Here is a 15,631-nt window from a genome sequence, read left to right on the forward strand (position 1 = left end):
TATCAGATCGACGGTCATCGCACTTAAATACCCAGCAAGCTAGCGAGCTAGTTACACAGTTTGTGTTTTTGGTATTTGATCTGAAATCTAGGTAAGGATTTACGGAAGCCTTCGATTCGCTATCATGGTGCTTGTCAACTGGTGTATCGCAGCTAGTTAGCCTAGCTAGCTAATTACCCCATTCCCTGCTGACTAAAAGCAAACTAGTAAGATAACTGCGGCTCGATCATGATAAACTAGCTGTCTTTTATCGCTAGTTTCTCCAGATTGTTGCCAGAGGATGTTGGCTATATTGGCAAATTAGCTAGCCACCGATACTGTAAAATGAAAATAAGAGGTTTCTATTGTCATGTTTCTGAATCTGTGAAAACCGCTAGTTGTATAGTTGCGGGTTGCGGTCTACTTTTTTCCTGTTGGATTAGAAAGAGTACAATAATTTAGCTATAGTTACACACTCAAGTGACAGCACATACAAACTATTCATTTCTTAGTATACCGGTTAGCTTGTCCGGCCACTGAAACTTTAGAACGTGTACCCATGTGCATTCATTTTGTTGGCAAGCAGCTGAAACTGTGTGTTTGGTGTACAGAGCGGCATGACAAGCTATACAGAGCAGGAGCAATGTATAATCCACAACGATGACACCAAGACCTCACCCTCCCAAAACGAAGACCATATGATCAGTCAGCCCCATGAGGTCACACCCCGACCACCAAGTGGGGAGGGGGCGGTGCAGAGTGGACTGGATGAACTAGGCTGGCCATTCAATGGGGAGGATGATGGTGGAGCCACCACCAGCTTCCTTGCTTTGCCTCCAGCCAACCCTCAGCCTGAACTTTCCCAGTTCCTCCCTACCCCGTTACCGGATTTTACATTCTCACAGTCCAGCCCATTCCAGTTCCCCTTAGACCCCATTCACAGAGTGGGTGCCAGGTACCCCGTCACCAACGGCAGCAGCACTTGGACGCCCCAAAGCATGGTTCACTATGGCATGATGTCAGTAAGTGCAAACCAAAACCAACCTGAAATGAATGTCATTGAAAAGCTAAAGTGACCCAAATGGAAGTTTTCAAGCACATTTTTAGTTCATAGATGTGGTTGTTCTTCTGTTGTGAATACACTTATGTTTTGACCTTTCCTCTGGCTTAAATGAAGTAAAGCATGGACATTTTGCGTTTTCTACTGTTTGTGCTGGAAAATAAAAGCGTAAACCTCTATGTTTGAAGCAAAAATTCCATGTTCTTTGTTTTCTATCCCAAATGTTGAATCTGAGGGTCAGTGTCACAGTATGATCATAGCATTTAAAAAAAAAAAAAAAAAAAAAAAACTCCATCACTTGCAACCCAAGCCTGTTCTATTTCTCTCAGCTCCTTGACCACACAGACACTGTGTCATTGATGTTTTTGTTGGATCATGAATTCACTTACTAACCTGGTCTTTTTTTTTACCCCAGGAAGAAATGTGTGAGGCTGTAGCCAGTATTATTCCAGACAGTGCGGAAGAGAACCCTACAGAGGAGGCCTTCCTCAGACAGGAAGTGGCACCTGAGCAGACCGCCCAGAGCAGAGCGGACATGTATCAGCCTGTAAGATTGAACACAGGGGACTTTCTGTGTATGCATCTATTTATTTGGGATGGTATGGGATTTGTGGCCCGTGTGTTTGTTGTGATCTTGCACCAGGGACCAATGACTGTTTTCCTGGAGCCCCTAGACCAACTAAGGGAAGACGTGACTGTGGAGGGGATTGATGTGTGTCAGGTGAGACTCTCTCAAACTACACAACAATTAATGCAGGTGAAGTGCACATTCTGCTCTACATTTCAGTTGGCGGCTTTCATTTTTTGTGCATTTAACACAGCACATTTGATTTGGCCCAGATATATCTGGTAATACAAAAAGGGTTGTTCTGTATCTTGGTGTTCTGAAATGTTTGTCATCGCTAACCCAGATTCTCAGCAGTATCGAAGGTGAGGGGCAGATGGTCCACTCCCCATCCCCGACTTGCATGCATCCCACCTCAGAACACCAGTTCCAAACCCCATTCCCAGGGGACATGCCTGAGTATGGAGCCTCTTGCAGGAAAGGTCAGGATCTGACACTGCAGAACCAGCACTATCGCGCATTATTCTGGCTTGGTTATCTTAGAATACTCATTTATTTGGACTGGAGCTTGCCTGTGTTTTGCAGTTACAAATGTGTATGTGGCACCACCTAGTGGATATAAAGTCACCTGCTGTTGTTGATTCACACTGGGAAAATGTAACAATTTAACTTGTAAAAATGTCGTGCCTCACTTTGCTCAACACAGTGCTGTCTGTGTGTTCCATTAGATGTGGGTATGCCATATTGTGATATATGCAAATCCACATGTTGTAATGATAATTGATATTCTAGTTTAGGGTTAGGCTCCACTTGATCTGCATTTCAGATACTATGGAAAAATGGTTGGTAGTTATTTTCTCATGCCACTTAGCACGAGTCAAAGATTGGTAGACCCCTAGAACTGTGTATATGGTGGAATATCAGCTTCTGTGTCTGATCACATTTGCCCCTCTCCTGTTCATTTTCTGTGATCAGATGGGGCTCATTCAGTGAGCTCCATCCCGGTGGGGAAAGTGGTGTCCTTGGCTGTCCAAGGCTCATGTCCTGTGCTGCCTCAGGCCTGCCTCCCCCTCATCCGGCCCACCCCCACCTTACGGGTCCCACCTGCGCCCCATGGGCCTGCCTACAACTTCCTGACTGGACCCTGCTTCTCGCAGGTAGTTAACTCTCAAGAACACAGGCGTGAATGCAGGATTACATGGCCTTTTCTGCCCCACTACCATATCCAACACACTCGAGCAGTCAGACACTGGGGAAATAAATCTAATGTACAATCCTTACTAATAGGTTAGGGGTTATTGTTGGACAGAGCGTATTGCTCAGTCTCATTATTTATTATGATGATTGTTTGTCGCCTCTCCCGGACAGTTCCAGGCACCCTGCACTGTATTCCCTGACAGCCAGCCGAAAATGTCCCCATCTCAGTAAGTGTCCTGCATGGTTATCATCTCGGGTGTTTTGTCTCTGTGACTGTGCTGCAACTGCAATTAAAACTGGTGACACTGCTGGTGGTGATGGTAATAATGTCCCTTGTGTTTCTGTTTAACTAGGTTTGCTGGAATGTTCTGGGATGCCAAATCACGAAGGCCCTGTAGCTGCACGAAATCCCAGTGTCTTAAGCTGTAAGTATTGTTTCAGTTCCACTAAGTCACAATTAGACAAATTATCTTTTTCTTTGTAAATCTGCATACAGCATGCATCATTTATAGGTGTAAGCAGTAGTTTCTGTGGTTTTGGTTGATATTACTGATGGCACAATCCCCCATTTAATTAGTGATTTTGACCATAGACTTTCTCTTCAAATTGTGTGAGCTGGCAAAATTCCTTGAGTGTCTGTTGGTGTGTGCCAAGTGATGTGAAGACATGCTGTGAAAGCATTGGTTTTCAGTTGTGCATCGCTGGAAAGGTATCTTCTTTGAGAAGGTGGGTCTATAGAAGATCAGCAAAAAAATGCCTATCAGATACAGAGCACTAGATGAGGACTAAGTGATGGCTTTAAATCTGGAAATCACATGGCCGGATCATATATTTTATTATAATTGCATAAGTGGGAAGGCAGTGCTCTCATAAATGTCGACCAGAAATGCAGTGTATTAAAGTCTAAGTCATAAGACAGTACAGTACCATGTGAAGACAGTGGCATGTCTGTTTTGCATCTCTTGAAGCTACTGCGACTGCTTTGCAAGTGGTTACATCTGCAGCAATTGTAAATGCATGAACTGCTACAACAACACAGAGCATGACTTTGAGAGGTACCAGGCCATAAAGGTATGACAATAGATGTTACTCTCATTAGTCATTATGTACTGTTATTGTAATTGTCATGCAACTAAGTGACCAAAGCATAACAACCCACATTTTACCCTGTTGTTGCTGATCAAATCAAATCAGCTGCCACTCAGCCTGATTCAGTTAGTGATTTTAGTGAGTGTTCTGGAAAACCTGTTCTTTAAATTCTGGGGTGCATTCAATACACAAACTGGCTGCATTAAGATTTCCTGAGAAGAAACCATGCTGAATTGAATGTCCAATTGCAAATTGCTCCCAGTATGACAGTGCTAGCTTGATTTCACAAGGGCTTGACTATAGAATGTTATGTTGAATGTTAAACTAGGGCATTCAAAATCAAAATTAAAACACTTTTTTATGTATTTGTAAAACATACAAAGCAAACTTACAATGCATCTATTGACAGATGCAAAACATTATATTGTTTTAATTTGTTTCTTTTAGGAGTATGTTCAAGAAACATATTTTAATGTGAATTTTTAAGGTTTATGAGCGGCGTTATCCTCTTAAGTTCCTGCTGGGTGGGTGTAATGTGCTATGTAAATGACGGTTTTGTTTTCTGTGAGTGATGCGAAGGAGTACGAGTTTGCACCATGTGCTGATCAGGTTGTGTTATGCAATAACAAAAGTACACTGCCTGCTTATTATCATTGGCGAATATTCATGGGTATTTCAGAGCTGTGGTAAATGAGCAGTGCTTTTCCATTTCCAAACACATTTCATTGTTTCCATCCTCTAATACTGTTTCCAGCTCAGAGGTCTTCTCAATTGAGACAGCCTGCCAAACATTTACCTGTGGAGAGCCAAATGATTTTAGTCTAGTAATTCAATGGAAGCTTGGTGTCATTCCGATGTCTGTTGAGCTATAAAATACAGGTCTTGCTGTGCAGTCAATCCTGTCTTAACAGAATGAGACTTTGTTCCGGTGACTAGCTAGCAAACTTACATACACTAAAAATATTGCAACGCCTCAAATGCTGTTCAGGCAGCCATCGGCACAGCATTTTCAAAGACAGTATCTCCATTTTCTACTATTTCTGTTACACCTGCTAACTGGCTAGGTGTGAAAAGACAAATTGTACAGTGCGCACCCAGTGAGTAATACAATATTCTGCTTATGCCATTTTCTCTGACAAATGGAACTGCGCACATTTAGTCCTTCATATCAAGACAGATTTGCTTTCCGCAGTACGCAACACGTCTTTTCCGTTCCAAACAAATATTTCGGAGTACACAAAGGAGTCTGCCTTGTTGCATTGTGTTTTTTAACCCCTGAAAGTGTCCTGTGTCGTTTCCCGCCAGACGTGCCTCGACAGGAATCCCGAAGCTTTCCGACCCAAAATTGGCAAGGGGAAGCAGGGGGAGGTTAAAGGCCGGCACAACAAGGGCTGCAACTGCAAGCGCTCTGGGTGCCTGAAGAACTACTGTGAATGCTATGAGGTGGGCATCTGACACACTGTACTGTGGCAAAATGGCCACATGGAAGTCATGGAAAGCGTTCCCAATTTATGGAAAAGAAACACATTCCACATTCCTTTTTTCTTCTACAGACAGCAAAAGATGTCCACCTTTCTTGCTTTCCAGCGTAATGCCAATTGTTAACTCCAGCGTTGTCACTGTGTCAGTATTACTGATAAACCTACTACCTTGTCTGCTTGCACAGTACGGCCGCTTTGTTCTGTGTGCAGAAACAAAATATTTCGATCGTAATGCATGTAGAATTCAGTCTGAAGAATTCCGAAGAATTCCATCCTCAGTCCCATGACACGTGAATTTGACAGTCATATCAAATTATTTTTAAAATATCATTGAAATTAACACAAAAGACCTTGAGCGTTTTGTGTCCCTATAACCTCCTGCAGGCAAAGATCATGTGCTCATCCATCTGCAAGTGTGTGAGCTGCAGGAATTACGACGAGAGTCCGGAGAGACAGACCGCTGTGTCTGCCAGCAGCGTGAACACGCTGGACACCAGCTTTTACACAACGGCTACTTGGCAGATAAACAAGTAAGTACATTTCTGGAATATCCTTATTGGGAAACCTTTCCTCGATAATTGATCGTAGCCTATAAATGATGCCCTAGATCTATGTCTTGATCAGGATGGGTTTTTCCTCTATCACAAGAGACTTTGGGAGGAGCACTTTGTGTGTTGTGAGACCTTGCCATGTTGTTAGCATTGTATTATTGCAAGCAAAATCACTGCTCACTATGACACATTTTAAGTCTTTCAAGAAGGATTGGGAATGACAATCTGACCAGTGAAAAGGGGTTCTGTCACCATCCAGTACTCCGTATATAATGACAAAGAGCTGAACATTTGGCACACTGAACTTGTTCAATCTGAGAAGAATTAAAAAAAAACTGAATAATGCATTAGAATTACACTTGTTAGTCAAACAAACACTTGTTAGTTTTCATGCTTGGTATTTATTTACTTGCATTTTTTTTAATTTAGTTGAAATTGTTAATTTTCTTAAATAATATATCATATATCAATATACAAGCTTGCATAAAGATTGGAATGCAAGATAAGTTTTTGAAAAAGGCAAAAATAAGTTAATTCGCGTCACATCCGACCTGTCTGAATGTCTACCTTTTGTGCATTCAGTATATTTGTTCACAACGTGCCTGATATCGGACGACTGAAAGCTTGGAAGCAGATGGGGCCCCCTTATGGTTGATGTAAGTGGCACTTCTGAGCGATGGTGCAAAACTGCAGTCAATGACACTGAGGAAACTAGGGATTCTGTACTTGTCCAGAAGCTCCTGCTTAGTTTGCTCTTGTCTGGCAGAGATTAGAGGAAATTTAATGTATGCTGGGGCTTTCCTGAACAGTCCTGACGTAATAAGACGAAACTGATTACTAGTTACCTGAGACTTGCCAGTGAGATGCCCCAAAGTGTGGTGGAATGAGCCACAAAATGAAAGGGGCATCTCTTCTTGAAGGGAGGTGGAGTGTTTCGGTTCATTATAGCTAGTATGTGGAACTGTTAAAATAGCCAACTGTTTGTCTAGCAGTCTCCCCATGAATGGAGAACATGGAAGTCATGTGATATTGCAGGTTTTCTTGAACTGAGACTGGTGTACTGTATTGATCTGGCTTCATACCTTGTGTGAGTATCCTGATTGCAGGGCTACACTTATGTGATTGATTAGCCTTTGTGGGAAGGGTAAATTAACCAATTTTCGATGTTCTTGTTCTCCATTCGACATTGTGTTAAGTTTCCTATCAAATGGTTTATCTGTAGTTCCAACTGAAATGTTAAACACAAAGCAAAAGATTTTGAAGCAGAATTAATACTTTCAATATAACATTATGGTAGTGCTATGGCTATCTGTGTGTGGAAGCCTTACCTATACAAATTTTAACTTTTCTCACAGTAGCCCCTTATCAGGTGTTCTGGTGTTGCTGACAGGCTATCCTTTGCGCTTGTGTCTGTGTTAAAAGTACCTTTCGTGTTGTGGATTTTTAGCACCGGTTTAAGACTACTACACCCTGCATTTGCACCACTCAACATCACAAAAATAATTGTCACAGCTCTGTTACACCCACTCAAGTGTCAACAAAAGCAAGGCGCTACTTCAGTGAAATCGCTACTTTTTTCCACTTGCATCATCCCAAAACAGCAATTTCTCTTTGCACAGTGATCAAACACAAGGCAAATCTTTTTGCACCCTGTGAATGAGGGTCTCTAAAATACTTACAGGCAATAATTTAACGGGTTAATTATCTCAGCAATGCTATTTTCCAAAACCTAGAACGTTAGACAAGGACGTTGCGTAACATGAATTCTACACAAACATTTGTTTGTCGTCTTGTGTAATCATAAATTAAAATCTCATTCTGAAAACGGCACGTCATGAACATGAAATCAGTCATTATTGGATAATAAAAGCTGAAGAATAAAAGACAATGGGCATTACATTTTGTATGATACATACACTTAAGATTTTATGAATTCAAATTTCATGCTGACACTAGGCAGTCATCATCATCACTCAGCTGTTAATGAATGGAATAGTTTCAGCTCTTGTAGTGGGTGCAGAAATGCTCAGAGTGTTCAAGACCTTAAGATCTTAACAGCACAAGATGCATTCTGTAGGCAACGGGGAAAAGGATTAACCTGGATAGACTAAATGGCCCTTTCTCAACAGTCAGGTTTCTGATGGTCCTATGCTCTTATGGAAAAAATGTACGCACTATGCATTGTCCTCTCAAACTGTACTGTATATTAAAATATGTTTACGGCAAGAAACGGTGCTAACTGAACGAACTGACTGTTGGAGAAAACCCTGAAATACCACCCAGCATCTGATGTCTCTTGGTTCCAGTCAGAGATTTTTGATGCAGGTGTGAAAGCTGCAGATGATACCAGATGCGTCCCTGTTTTCTTTGGTCACCATTGATTTTTTTTTTGTGTGGGGTTAATAGGTGTCCTCTTGCATGCATCACGCGCGAAGTTGTGGAAACAACATGTGGCTGCCTTATCGCCCAGGCCGAGGAGGCTGAAAAGGAAGGCTACACTGAGATTCAAGCTGAGCAAATGATTTTGGAGGAGTTCGGTCTGTGTTTGACGCAGATCGTCCAGTCAATATTTAAATGTAAGGCCAGTTCCGTTGAAGGCAAGCCAACTGGTCTCTGAGAGGGCAAAGCAATGGTCTCTGATGGGTAATTTTAGTTCAGAAAAAGTGTTTCTTGCCCAACAAAGCCTCATCTATTTATTTTGTGTATATTTTAGTCTTATTTTTGTGAATGAAAAGTATACTCTGTCTGAATATGTTGTGTTTATAGTATTGCCTTTTTATTTTTTCATAGTATACACAATGAGTTGTTTCTGTTGGTAAGCTACCATATTGTATTTATTTAATAGTATTTATACATTAATGAGCAGTAAGAGAAGCAGAAAGTTTCCTGCAAGACTGATTTTTGTATAGTATTTATTTGAAATGAGTAACTGTCAGAGTATGTACTTTGGGTTTGAGATTCTTCACTTTGAATTGCAGGATAGCATTTGTAAAAATTCGATTGTGCATCTTACAGCTTGTACATTTTTGTTACTGAATAAACCCATGAAAAAGACTGAATTTCATTCATGATCATGTGCACATTTTTATCTATATACATCAATCTGTAACACTCTAAAGGTGATCCTGTGGCAAACTATTTTATGAGGGTGAAATGTCCAGCAGCTGAAGCTGATCAATAATTCAGCTTTCTCCATGTGGAGATTTACGACCATTAATAATAAACCGTGTAATTACCAGCTACAAAACAAAATGGGTAATTATTGAATGAAATATTTTTCTTAGCCCTAGGGATGTTCAGGGTAGAATGTCCTTTAACAGCACCTCCACTGCCCATCTTGTTAACTGTGGTCGAAAGACTATCAGACCTTGCATCTGAATTACAACACAGCCCTCTCTTTAATAGAATAAAAAATTAAAAGGAATAACCAGATAACTAATCAAAACTGTTGTGCTATAAGATGAAATGAGAGAACTTGTACATTTAGCTTTGCAACGTGCATTTTTCCACATTTTTCATGAACCAGGGACAAAATCAAAGGGGCAGTATGTTTTCAATGTTGTACATCTGTCCTCCCATGGTTCTGTTAGAAAAGTGCTTTCCAGTCTCTAACCTGGGAAACTGCACATGAATTTTGACTAAACCTGACATAACTATTATCCTGCTACCAGTTTCCAGGTCAAAAGTCCACAATACAGAGACTCAGGTTTTCCTGATTCACAGTCCTTAATAAAGCCAAATGTGCATTAAGTCTGATTACAACTGACAGTGGTTCTATCCTGACTGCTCTCCCAGAACCATTTCAACTTCCAGGTCACATCAAAGGCCAAGAACACAAAGCCTCCTCACCCCCCCACCCCAATTTTAAGGAGCTAACTAGACTTTTCAGTGAAGATAATGATCATTGTTTTTCATGTAGAAATGGATTAGCAAATTCACATATATAGGCACATATGTAATGAGCTCTTGTATGTCTATGCCTATTGTTTCAGCTAATCATAGCTCATGTTCACAGAAAGCTATTCAAACATAACATCACTAAATGTCCAAACTTACGTCCAAAGTTTAACCTTTTTCCATTTTTTTAATCTCACGCCGTTGTCATTGTAAAGTAAAACTCTTTTCTGGGCAACACTGAGAAATTGCTAAGTTAAACTTAAGTACGAGGATAAATCGTCAGCTTTCGTTCATTCCTACCGTTAAGGTCTTGACGTAAGCTTTTGTTTTCAATTTGGCATACACACCTTCTCCAGCAGAGACTACGTTACCGCCAGAGCTGACTCGCGCAGGGGGTAGTATCGAACCCGGGACCCCGTTGTTTCCAGTTTTTACGCGAGAATAAAAGAAAGAAAATAACACAGTTAAAGCTGCAGATTGTTTTGTTCGCCTGACTACAAGACTTGGTCTCACTCTCTTCGAAATGGTAAGCATTTGATATTACTTATTTTGCGCGCCTTAATATAATAATTTTAAAGAAGTAATGCATGTTTTCTCCAATTTCCAGAACAGGAGAACGTTCATGTGTACTTGCACAATCGCATTTATTTTTCTGGCGGTGGAATCACATTCTGCTTCAAAGGTAAAAGACAATCTGTGTATGTATCTACTGAAACTAATTTGTAAAAATGTTGATGGCGATTATAATTAGTGCAATTCTATAAGTTAAATTAGTAAAGCAAATAATGATTACTGTCTGTGATTCCAACAGAATAAACTGAGTGCAAACAACTGGGGTCCACAGTCGATGATGTACCTTAAAGGAAAATGTAAGCTTTATAACCGGCTCACTCTTTCAAGGGTCCATGCTTGTACAGAGGTGAGAAGGTACCAGAGCCAGTCAATCAACAGCTAGCCAAAGGAGCCCTAATTGATGTGTTCAGCTTTAGTTTACTGAGAACAATCCACGAAAGACAAATGACAGCAGTGTTCTTAATGACTTACAGATGGCAGAAGATTTGTACCTGACTATGATGAAGACAATATATATAAGTTAGGATTCAGTGACTGGTATACAGTTCTCAAAGGTATGTAAAGTTTATTTTGTATTCTGTACTTAATATGTACTTACATTTGAACATTAAACATTTATTTGCAGGCTTCTTTCTCAATGGTGACTTCAGAGGTTTCAAAACTGCAGAACACAAATTGCAAAGATGCAACAAACAAACAAAAAACCACACTGAATGGAAAACTGTTTAAAGTTGTCTGATTTGCATAAAACATCACAGGGTTTTGTGTTTTATGAAATACATTTTTCTGTTGATTATGCTGAATCAATTGCATACTCTTGCATTCCTTGTCAGGATTCTCCAGGTCAAAGCCAATGGAGGTCAGGAAAGCCAGAAGAATGCTGAGGACTGAAAATGTTGTAATCCACTACCGGGAGTGAGGGCATGTAACGCTTGTACCACAGCATACTACAGCCCCCAGATATTGAACTTAATTTATCATTTAATCATGGACATTTATTCACACTGTTTTTAGACAACTGTGGATTTCTATGCATAAAATATTTTTGCAATACATGATTGTTAGTTTGCTGCTTGTGTTAAAGCTGATGCTGTTTGGGTCTACCATATTCAGAAGAACAGTATCTTTCTCCTTTGAAAGTGTATTGCTCAATGTAATGCATGGAATGTTGTACAAGATGTAGAAAACAACATGATTAATGTCTAAAATGTCATGGCAGCATAGTTTGTTTGGTTTTCTTACCTGTCACATCTGTGGATTGTGCTTATATGCATACACCTACCTGCCCTATAGGTGGAATTTATGAGAAGTTGCCCTGATTAGAATCTCATTTTTGGGTAGAGAATGTTGTGTTTGATTCAATGGAAGGCAATGTGGTGCCTGTTCCTTTGGTGTACATTGGAAGACTGGCAGATTTTAGACCAAATCTCCTTCCTGTTTGTACTCCCCACCTGCATTTTGCAATGCAAACTGCTTTATCAGTGACACAATTTATCAGTCCATTCCCAAGCCATTCCAAGCTATTGTGTATGTTGGTTTGTTGTTGTTGCTCCAAATAAGATAATGTTATTAGATTTCCTTAAATACTGATCTGTGTTTAATATCACTGAACAGTACCTACTTTTTTTCTGTCAAATAAATGTGCTTTTGTGTATTTGTGCTAATAAAAAGAAAAAAAGTAATCATAATGTTACATTTTATTTAAACGGATACGTCTGATTTTAATATACTAATAGATAATATAATTAAATTTAATGTGGTAGTTTGTTAATTGTTACAGAGCCAACAACAATTGGTCTTAAGCAACAAATTAAAATCAATGTTAAAACATTAGACCTTTACACACCAATTGTCCGCGTCTGTCTCGGGATAATCTAAAGCTTCAGTTGGGCATCATCAACCGATTAAAATGTCTGTCAGTAGTATTCCAAGATTTATTTATGTCCTGTATAATCTCAGGAAGCTGGCACAAATTCAAACTTCAATACAAATTTGAACATTAGCGCACATTGTATGAATTGATGTTCATGTTTTTAAAATACCATGGTTCTTAAACACAGTAAAGCACCAAATGTTAACAAGCCATAAGTCAACAAGACACTTGACACGGTCGGAATCAATTTAGCATTAATTGAACAGGAAATCGCCCTCAATTGACCAGGATGAAGCCAACCAATGAAAAACGTATCTGACTGGATTTCGCGGGCACGAGCGCCGCTTCAGTTTTAAAAAGCAGTGCTGCATGATCGGACCTACCTCGTGTCTGATTAAGTTACGAATTCTAACTTAAGTCAGTTCCAGCTACTTAGCTGTTGGCCGCCATTGTAGTATTTATTAAAAGGGCAGAAGAGAGAGGAAAGCATGCCTGGGTTTAATCGTTCCTTCACTATTCTCAGAAGCACGCTGAAGCCGTTGACAACTCCCAAGGCCAACATTTCGTCCATGCCCGCGAAGCATGTTATCCCAGTTGGTGTGAGTTCTGATGGCGTTTGCTATCGCGTTCATATATGGCTAAATCCCTGTGTTATTAACAGTTGTGGGTTTGTGTACTTTCGCTTCAACTTAATGTGTTTCGGTTATTTATTTATTTATTTTTGAATGACTGTCTTGGCACTTGTCTAATTGACAGCCGTAGCATATTAAAGTAAGCATTATAGCGGGTTGATCAAGTGTTGCCAACTACAAATAACTTTTTTGTTCGTAAAACTTGTCGATCATAACTATACACACTGGAAACGAGGGAAACCACTCCAACAATCCCCATCTATGTGAACATGACTACTGGTAACTATTTAACTAAATCAACGCAAGCAGTTAGCTACTGTATATTAGGCTATCATATGGCTAGCCTAAAAGACAAGGTACTGAAGTGGTGAGAGAGCTTGCATGCCCACCTATACACAACTGGTTAGCCAAGTATTATATGCATAAAAAAGATTCTTCCTAGATGGGCAACTTGGATTGCTCACCGGTTTGGATAATGGGCAAGCTAGGTAGGGAACCAAAATTGCTAAAGTGCTTTGTCTGTAGGCTGAGTGCATTGTAGTTGGCCCAAAAAGGATGCACGGTTGTTTGTATACTGACATAAATTGGAGTTTGCTGTCTGTACTGTCAATCAAGTTGATGGGTGACTTTTAAGCTGCGTAACTGTTAGTCGTGCAATATGGTTATAGCATATAGGCTATTTGTGTGACTGCCAATCGATCATTTGTTCCTCAGGAGCAGACCTTTGCGATGGTCACCCTCTTCATCAGCATGCTGGGTCCTGCAGGATGGGTTCTCTCGCACTTGGAGGAATACAAAGCAAGCTAAAGCAAGCCAGTGACGTTTGCTTTACAGGGTGCGGTGCGGCGCTGCTGCTGATGCATTGTATATTGCATCCTTAATTAAATTTAAAGTAGAAGTACAAAAGCTGTGTTGTGCTCTTTGCAGAGGTGTGTGTTTCCCAAGATGTATCCCCCAAAAATCAGATAATTGTCAAATACAATACCTAGTATTAAAAGGCTACGTAAGATGGTTCTGCAGTTTACCCATTGCAGGTCACCATTCTGGAATGGGGTGGTCTCCTGGGATGTGGAAGAGGCTCAACCCACAGGCTGGGGGGTAGGGGGTAGGAGATTCACATGTTCTGTAATGGCCCTGTGGCAACAAACACAGGGGTCAAAGGTTAGAGGATGCCCTGTCAGTCTTCATTCTGAAGTATTGGTAGGTTTATTTCAGCCGTGCATTTAAGTACATCCCAAATGATTGCCTTGATGGAGCATGTTGAAATTTTCACCGTATGTGTACTGGGTTGGTTGAGGTGCTGTGTGTCAGCTGTCCAGCAGGTGGTGTCTTTTCACCGGTAAATGGAGCCTATCCATAACCCAGTTTCACATTGCCTCACAGTGGATAATGGACTTCAGCAAGCACCTGCACCTGGCTGTTAAATGCTTTGATATTAATATTTGCCTGTTAACAAGGTATGCATATTTGTAGCCCCAAGGGTGGTAAAACATCTGCACATTTTTATGCAGATTTTTCATTTTTATTTCAAGCCGGTAGCTGTGCTAACAGCTAGGAAATTTTAATAATGCACAAGTAAAGGATCACTAAATCAACACAATGAGATTAACTGCAGGTTTCTCTTCCCCCACATTTTTATTTGTGGTAAATTGGGTTAAGTCCTGCCAGACAAGAATTATTCCTAATGTGCAGGTGAATTTACTATTCAGTTAAATCAAAACATTAAATACCAGTGACCTTATTTAGCAGCTTCACAACATGCTCCTGTAAAAGGTATTACTGCACAATGACAGCCACAATCCTGTTAATTTTAGACCCCTTGTAAAGAGATTGTGTAGTCATGTGTTGCATATTCAATTAATGTTAATCTTTACTGGGCAAGAAGCATGTTACAATTTAAATACATGTCTTTTGCTGATTTATCTGTGGTCTATGGCTCCGTTAAATCAACATGGAGAAATTGAACAGACTGCCAGTTCAGGTCCCCCCCCCCATTGTCTTTGCAAGAACATAATTAGCACTGGAACATTAGAATTGATTTTTAAATTTAGTTCATGATTGCTTCCTTTCTTTTTTAATAGTCCCACTATGGAGATGCAATATGTCTTCCCTGAACAATACTAAAACCCTAATTTAGTGTTTCCAAATCCTGGTCCCGGGGACCCCCTGTGTGTAGTGGTTTTCATTCCAGATGAGCTCTTGCTTGTTTAGGTTTGACTGAGGTGTTAGCTGCTGTGCAAGGGACTCAGTATCTTGCATAAATATCTCACTTGCATGCTTCTGTTAGAGCAAACACATTTCAGACAACCAATATTTGTGCCAGGGACCTGACAGCAGGTACTGTGGAAGTCGAACAGAGGCGAGTACTCATTTAACAGCTCGATCAAACCTAAATAAGTGAGAGCTCAGCTGGAATGAGAGGCAGCGTACACAGGGGGTCCCCAGGACCAGGATAAGGAAGCCTAACCCTGAAGAATTGGCAACCTGCCAGGTTTACATTCACTAGCTTCATGTAATAGAACCCCCAACCTAACATGTCTGACTCTGGCCACAGACCTTTCAGTCTGTCACCTCTGTGTCACTTGGATGCCTGTGTAATTATAGGCCACCTTGAGTGAAGGTAATGGCACACTGAAAGCAGTCTCACTGACAGTTGGGGAGGAACTGAATGAGATGAGCTGACGCTACCTATTCCCTGACCACATCCGACGTGGCTCTCATTTTCCAGCTGCAG

Source organism: Megalops cyprinoides, chromosome 13, assembly GCF_013368585.1.
Source record: "Megalops cyprinoides isolate fMegCyp1 chromosome 13, fMegCyp1.pri, whole genome shotgun sequence".
NCBI classification, from domain to species: domain Eukaryota; kingdom Metazoa; phylum Chordata; class Actinopteri; order Elopiformes; family Megalopidae; genus Megalops; species Megalops cyprinoides.